The sequence below is a fragment of the Temnothorax curvispinosus genome, unplaced genomic scaffold (assembly GCF_003070985.1).
Source record: "Temnothorax curvispinosus isolate PA1 unplaced genomic scaffold, ASM307098v1 QBEX01014961.1, whole genome shotgun sequence".
Taxonomy (NCBI): domain Eukaryota; kingdom Metazoa; phylum Arthropoda; class Insecta; order Hymenoptera; family Formicidae; genus Temnothorax; species Temnothorax curvispinosus.
In genome coordinates, this window is record NW_020224741.1 from 1 (window position 1) to 8,376 (window position 8,376).

Here is an 8,376-nt window from a genome sequence, read left to right on the forward strand (position 1 = left end):
TTGATCCCTGGACGCGCAAGCATCGACCGGTGTATCTTCACCTACTTCCATCGCTCCCGGTCGTCGGAGAATCCGCGAAAGTCCGAAACGTAACGCGGTCGTCTATTTTTGTTTATCTGAAAAGGTGGCCCCCTCCCGCTGCTGGTCCCAGCCGAGGTAAGAAAACCGCACGCGAAGCGATCAGTTGTACCGCCGAAACTACAATTACGTGCCGCGCAAAAGATCATAGAGCTCGGCGTCAAAGCCGGAAAGATCGCGCCTGACTATAAACTGTTAGGTCACCGACAAGTTTCGAACACTGTGAGTCCTAGAGATGCCTTATATAATGAAATTATAAAGTGGCCTCATTGGTCATCCGAGCTCTGACTAGATAGCTTGAAAATTTAACTTGTGAATAGAATACAATGTCTGAAAATATTTACATCTTCTTTTTCTTTAAATCTGTAGTTTATATCAGTGTTAGATATAATTCCAACAAGTTCAGATAACAGTTAACTGAATATATCGCGGATCTATTATTTTCGTTCCGAATATAAAATCTTCTTACACTCAAATATAATGAAATATATGACAAAAGAGGTAGTCCCTACAAATTTTGTAGCATCAATAAATTTAATTAGATCAAGCTAATGAATAAAGAAAGGAAATGTCATATATAAAAATATATTGTGTGTTGGAGGTATGATAATAGGCATTGTACTGGTTGAACATTATAATAAAATTAATTGGCTGTTAAATAAATATTAGTATATATTGAAAATTGGTATGAAAATATATATCATGCATGATACAGGATATATGTATCAGTAAGAAATGTTAAGCAATCCATTTTAAGTCAACCACACGCATTCATTAATGTGTCTAAACACCAGATTACTCAGTTCAGTCGTTTGTGTAAAGATGCCAACGTGACAGTTACTATATACTTTATTCTATTTTATAATATACCGGATTTATCAGTCATGTTTTAGTACCTAATTTTGAGGAACATCTTGTATATACTACTATTTTAAAAAATGTAATTTGTTGCACATTTAACGAGCCTATAATTTGTTAAATAAAGAAACATATACGTATTTAATTTCTGTACATCTTCTTTCCACTCGTCAAACATCATTTTGTACTCATCTCACGTAGTGGTGCGGATAGCAATCTACATACAATAGAAAATTTAAAAAATTAAAAATGCAAGAGAAAATAAGAGAGAGAAAGAAAAAAACAATATTGTGATAAAAGAATGGGAGGTCCAAAAAAGAGATGCTTTAGAAAAAGCGATAGAAGAAATATTACCAGAAAGAACTCCACATTAGAAGTTATGGTAAATTCTGGACAAGAAGAGGAACAAATATGATTACAGAGAAACTGAAAGGAAAGGAACAGAAAAGGATAGTTATGATTAAAAAGAAGATCTTAAAGGAGAAAAACATAATCGTTGACAATGATCTAACTTGGAAGGTAAGACAGATACAGGGGGAAATACGTTTGGTAGGGGAGCAGAGGTGAAAAAGAGAAAAAAAAACAAGAGTGAAAATCAAATATAGGAAATTACAAGTAATTGAAAGAAAGTTTACATGGAAAGGAGAGGGAGGTTTAAAACTAAATTTTTGGAACAGGCAGAGTTCTGCTGGCCCATAAATAGTCGGGCAGATAGAAAAGGAATTTAATGCGGCCATTCCTACGGGCTACGTGTCGGCGGAGTCTCTATAGTATTATTAAATATAATATTTTCTTTTCATTCAATAATATTATCATTAAATAAAAAACTATATCGAAGTAAAATATGTATTGACATCTTGGTATGTTAAATTCAATTCTTCTTATATTGTATTTATATATGTATAATCTCATTGTATCCAAAGAATATGGTATACTATCATGGTTCATCTAATAGATTTTTCCAAAGATATGAAAAACTGTTTCTTAAAACAGTTCTTCCTAAATTTAATTTTAAGATATATATTTATACATATAACTGAATACAAGTCTGTGTCTATATAGAAAGATCTCTACGAAACTCCTAACTCCAAATTTTTTTAAAATACATTGTCTTTTAACTCGAGGCAAATAATTGTGACATATAATTAGCGCAAAATACTAATCGTTTATCTTTAATTGCAAAAAATCATATAATAGGAGTAATATAGATGTTTCGTGTACACTACTGATGTTAAAAGTCCCTCGCCATCGAAATGAAGTTTATTCGATTCCACGGAAAAGACTAAAAACCGTCTAAAACAACGTTATCGCACACACATGCATGCCGCAGATATGTCGGTAACAGTTGTGGTTGAGGGAAAGAGGCAAAGAGTAGGGGCAACGATTTCCGAGTACATTCGACAAGAAAACGCAACAGTAGTTTGTTCTATGTCGGATTGAACGGAGATAATGTCGCCATAACTCGTGTTTTGATTCCATCGGTAGTTCGTTCGTCAATGAGTGCTAGACAAGCGGCTTGCGATCGCAAAATCCATTCTTTTCAATAAGAACGAGTGTCGTGCACTTCCAAGACATATATACATATTCTCAGCATCGCTTTAAGTTTACGGTAGCTTAATTTATTTTAATACGCAGCAATGATATAAATTGAGATGCGACCGCAGTGACCGGTGCTATCCACGTATCAGCACATGAATGTCAGGAATCCAAGGAGTTATTATTCAAATTAAATACGGGACCTATTATGCGAAAGGGATTATCGTGCAATTCGTGCACGCCTGTTCTCGTTCTCCGTTTTTCTGTTCTTCACCTCGCTTTGCTTCTCGCGAGCGAGAACGAGCGCCTTCCACGATTCCACTTCCAAGGCGCGTCTTTTAGTAGCCGTGTGACGTTATTGCTGAAACCAGTATCTGTCTGACAGTGTCGTAGGACCAATGAAAATAGCCGATAGTGACTTGAATCGAATTCGTTCTTGTTCGGATTGTACTTTGTTCCCGCGGGACGGTGCATTCCCTAACTGCAGGAGGTGTCAACGACATGTCGAAAATCGTTAGGGCCAGATCAAGTAAAGTTTTCCTGCCCGCGGAGCGCTTTCCACAATGACAGCACCATGTCGTCATAGATTAATGGTGATTTTAGTGTTGACAAAGTGACCGCTGCCAGATGGTAATTTGTGCAAGGTAATCCTAATTATAAGTCAGTTAATCTTTTAATTTAGCGGATTGTTGCCGACCGGTTGCGTCAATTTAAAATCTTAGGCTGCGTTCAGGAATTACGCCCAGGCACACCTAAGTAATTCTAATGCTATAATATACGTGACGTAAATTATAGCTTAGAGTTACCCAGGTTGAATTTCTGAACGCAGCCCTGATGTTTCTCGAGCTTGTCTTTTATTTTACCTTCGAAGTTTTCACAATAAATTGTAAAAAAAATCAAATAAGAATTATGTTTACAAACTAATCTTTCTTTTGTTATTTGAAAAGAGAAGATTAAAAGACAAAAAATTAAACCGGACATTTATATTCTAATTGGAAGAATTGGAAGTGAGAGAATTTCGTAGCGGCCTGACGAATTTATTTAAAGACCCTACAGCTGTTTTTCAAGCGTATTCTGTTGCATGCGACGTATCGCATTTTAAGACGTATTTGATGTAAAGAAGGTGAATTTTTAGCATAGCGCATGGATAGCAACATTGGTGCAACAGCGACATTGGTGCAACAGCAGCATCAAACACTCGACGGTAATCATCATCAGGGTCAGAAGGAGCAGGACAATAACGTGAATGGTACTGTTGAGTCTACTGAGGGTCATGCGGTCGACAGGTTTTGCGGCGAGGCTCAATGTTCGGTGAAGGAAATCGCGGTCGTAGCTCCGGACAATGATAGCGTTGGAGATTCCTCTACGCGGTGCAGTGACGTTATAGACGACGACAATGAAGAAGAGGAGACGGATGTCGAGGAAAGCGGTGCCGGCGGCTGGATTTTGAATCCGCCGGTATCGACCATCGTCCAGCAGCATCAAGCGTTTGACACCGGGAATGCTGGTTACATCGCCCTTCCGAACCCCGATTCGTCGAATTTCAGTGACGTCCGCATAAAGGATTCGAGCAATGTGCATCTGGGTAATGAGGTCAACTACCATGGTCCGGTTACTATTCATGTAAACCATGTCGTTTACACGAATCCTACTTTGAATCAGGATGCGATTGAACTTGACGTTATCAACACCTCCGACAATATCGCGGATTCGTCGACGAGTCAGGACAACGAAATTCCAAATAAATCAATTTTTCCACAAAATACTGAATTAAATAATGGTAATAGTCAATCGTGCAATGCAATAGATTGTTTAAGCCCGCTTCTTTTAGTTTTTCTATACTTAATTCTTTCTTTCCGTAAGTACACTGCAGGTATGTTTAAGCACAAAGTCGCCGAATAATTAAAAAGGACAGATCTCTCATAAGTTTCTGGATTATAGAATAACAACAGGATAAAGTTTTATATAAGAAATTATAAATCGACTTACTAAATTGAATTATAATGTAAATATGCTAAATATGTTATAAACTGTTATAAATTGTCATCGCAACGAGACATTACTCTAATATCTTTCCTCTGCATAAGAGAAAATATACTTTCAAGCTTACAATTTGAAAGCGTGTGTAATAAATATCTTGAGTATCTATATTATGGTATATTAGGACGAATCAATATTCGTCTTAAAAATTTTAAATATATATATTAAAGATATTGCATGCCGCAAATTGTTTACTTGATTGTGAATAGAATAACAGAAAATTGACACCAAATAACTTAATTAATGTAATTATAATACTCCTTTCGTACACACGTGCTACCCGTCATATATATATTAGTAGAATGTAATGATTACTTGCGGACAACTGATTTTAATCTGATAAATTCAAAGACATCATAGAATCAAATTCACTTTGTGTTGCTTACGTATCCAGCCAGAAATGATTAGTCGAATCGACGTCAATTTGATGTCGACGCATTGATAAATAGTCGATGTCGAATACTGACTCACATCTTTGTCATCTCCGATCTCATCATAGTTGTTTTTACGTCAATTAAACAATTGTGAATATTTTGTAAGATTTCTATTGTCTTTCATCTAGCACCACATCCAGATGACAAAAATATCAATCAGTATTCGACATTAATCATTCATCGATGCATTGACGTCGATTTGACTAATCATCTCTAGTTAGATAGTATTACTGATAGTTCTGCGATAGTAATGCGATAAGAATCAATGATGTATATCATAGAATCAATGATGTATATCATGATGTATATCTTTATCTATTTTGAAGTAGTTTCGATAATTTCTTCCTTTTAGTACATGTCTTTTTTTATCTGAAAGAAATCTATTTACAAACCGTCAAAGCCATATGTTGACCTGTCAGAGCATGTGGGTTTTCGGAAGAACAGCCATTTCTTCTCTTACGTGAATTATGATAATGTTATCAGAGAACCATTCAGACTGCAACAATTTTTAAAAGTAATTTCAATGTCACGAATATCATTACTTACTTTGACCAATGGTCTTTGTCATACTATTCCAAAATATAGTTTAATATCAACGATATTTTAGAGTCTAGATTAAATAATGTTACACTTTAGTCGCGCCACAAGAATTAAAGCTAAATATAAAAGAGTTATTTTTATCTCACAGTATATATGTGCCACACATTATCTGACATAGATTGGCGAGATATTACATGCCGTAAATTGTTTACTCGATTGTGAATAGAATAACGGAAAATTGATACCAAACAAGAATTATAATGCTTTACGTGAGGGACTTAATGTAATTATAATACTCCTTTCGTACACACGTGCTACTCGTCATAATAATTGTGTATGAATTTCATCAAAGGGTATTATATAATAAGTAGCTCGTGAAACAAAGTTCTAATACAGCTTTTTATAATTATTCTAGTGACACAATGGCTCTGGACGTGGAAACGTGCGGTTATATCATGCGTTCTAACTTTAATACTTTTAGCTATTTTAGTGTCCATAACTGTACCATCGAAAATTCCAGACTCATCGACCGAGGGTAATTGTCTATTTGGAAAATTTTTCGTTTTGCAAGCGCGACATGAAGCTAACGTTATGTTATCCCGATTGTAAACTTAAAATCTGTATTTTGCAATCTAATATTTGTATTTATTCCATTCATTCGTCTACTTAAAAGCGTGTCTTTTTTTACTTTCCACGTGTCGCATATCATGTAGGGTAATCCGGTATATACGCCGCAGCTAAGGAGAATTTAATTTATCGCCCGTGGAAAAAAACCTTTTATTTGTTCATATTAGTTTATATTAGTAGATATTAGATTATATATGATCATATAAGAAATGGAAAATATAATCTTAAACAATATTATATGGTCATATGAGCTAGTATATAATTTTACAGTGTGCATTAGTTCTGGGTATTCACAAATTGGGTATACACAAACAAATAATTGCGGGTAAGTATTTACGCGTTGAAGTAATCTAATGTTCAAATAAATAAGTATCAACTAATTTAATCATTTGAACAGACTGATATTAAACAAACAGAAATTTCGATGTTGCAATGGAGAATGTATAGCCAGCGATTTATTATGCGATGGCAAAACGGACTGCAGGGATTTATCCGACGAGACAGAGGCCGAGTGTAAAAGGCCAGAAATTTTGTGTCCTAACTACGCCTTTCGTTGTAATTATGGTGCCTGTATAGACAAAGACTTGGTGTGCAACGGCGTTTCCAACTGCGCCGACAACAGTGACGAAACGCAGCCCCAGTGCTTAAGAAATACAACAAACACTCGAACGGAAAGATGTAGAGAGAATGAGTTTCAGTGTGACAACGGCCAGTGCATTTCTAGCGACGCTGTGTGTGACGGAACTCGAAATTGTGCGGATGGTTCTGACGAAACATCTAAATTATGCCAATCGTTACCGTGAGAATCTTTTATACATGTTTGAAGTACGATTTCTAGTTGCATGTACATTGAACAACTAGTATGAGGAACAAACGTCTCCCAATTTATTTGCAGTTGTCCTTCGACAGCTTTTCATTGTGCTTATGGAGCTTGTATCGATGCTGATCTACGATGTAACAGAGTAGACGACTGCGCCGATAGCTCAGACGAGGACCAGGGATTATGTAGGACTGGATGGCCGCCAGTTTTACCGTCGGTGCGACCAACAACAGGAACTACACGATCGCCACCGACTCCTGCACCAACACGTCCTTCTAGGACACCTTCTGGCACAAACACTTGCAAAGCACCTCCGCAACCGCAAAACGGTCGCTGGAAGTTACATCGATCGCAGTGCTCAGATGGACAAAACTGTAACGTTCCAGAAGGAACGGAACTGGGATTAGGATCTTATCTCGTCTACTCTTGTGATTCGGAATATAAAATAAGAGGTTCGCCCGACGTTAGCTGCAGTATCGGGGGAAAATGACTTAATATACCAGTTTGCAGAGGTATTAAACTAGTAATTATATATTTTTAACTATTTTAAGATAAATAAATATATGGATTCTTAAATATTGAATATTTTAGTCAAAGAAATTCATCATCTTCAAAACGATCAGAATTATACATGTTAATTATTGACAATGTTTGTTTGATAGCAATACTCTGCAAAGCTTTAGCCGCACCATCAATCAGATCTGAATGTCGATACGACGATGAATGGATATCATGCAAATCTCTAGTTCCACCAAGAACAAGAGCAACATTGTCATGTGAAAACAGTTATCGACCTGAAACTAATCAACATCTACTGTCCGGACAAGGAACAAACGTGAGATGTAAAGCGAATGGTGAATGGGAACCAGAACCTATGCGATGTGTTCCAGGTCCGCTCACGATAAATATTTACATTAATGATATTCAACTTGCGTTTCAAACCACTTTTGACAGAAAATGCTACGTTTATTGAAGTGTTGGATGATAGAATCATACATACAAATGCTAATAATCTAAATTATCCGAACATAGATGTTAGAGTACCAAAGCCAAATAATGATACAGCAGCAGATGTGTCTTGGGCATGATCTTAAGATTATAAAAAAATGATAGTACAATTATAAGTAGTAGAATTTCGAACAATATTTTTACAGGTGACATAGTAATCACACATGTCAATATCCCCATTGAGATAATTCACATACCTGTGTCATTCCGTATTACAATTTCTATTTAAGTTATGATTTGCAATTGTTTCCTAAAAAACCAAAGCTTTAATGAAATTATTAAAATATAGTTTTTAATTACACGCTGTGTATATAAATTTATAATTTATAATTTATTAAGTTAAGTGCACATACATACATATACACACATCGAATATATTTAATAAACTATTACGTGACCTCGATGTATCTCAATTTTTTTTCCATCCAATTAGTC

The 8,376-nt window shown here is 35.8% G+C and overlaps 1 pseudogene; it reads left to right on the forward strand.

The window, feature by feature from the left end:
• The first annotated feature begins 2,347 nt into the window (after positions 1-2,347).
• Positions 2,348-8,231, forward strand: LOC112465170 (annotated as a pseudogene).
• The last annotated feature ends 145 nt before the right edge of the window (positions 8,232-8,376 follow it).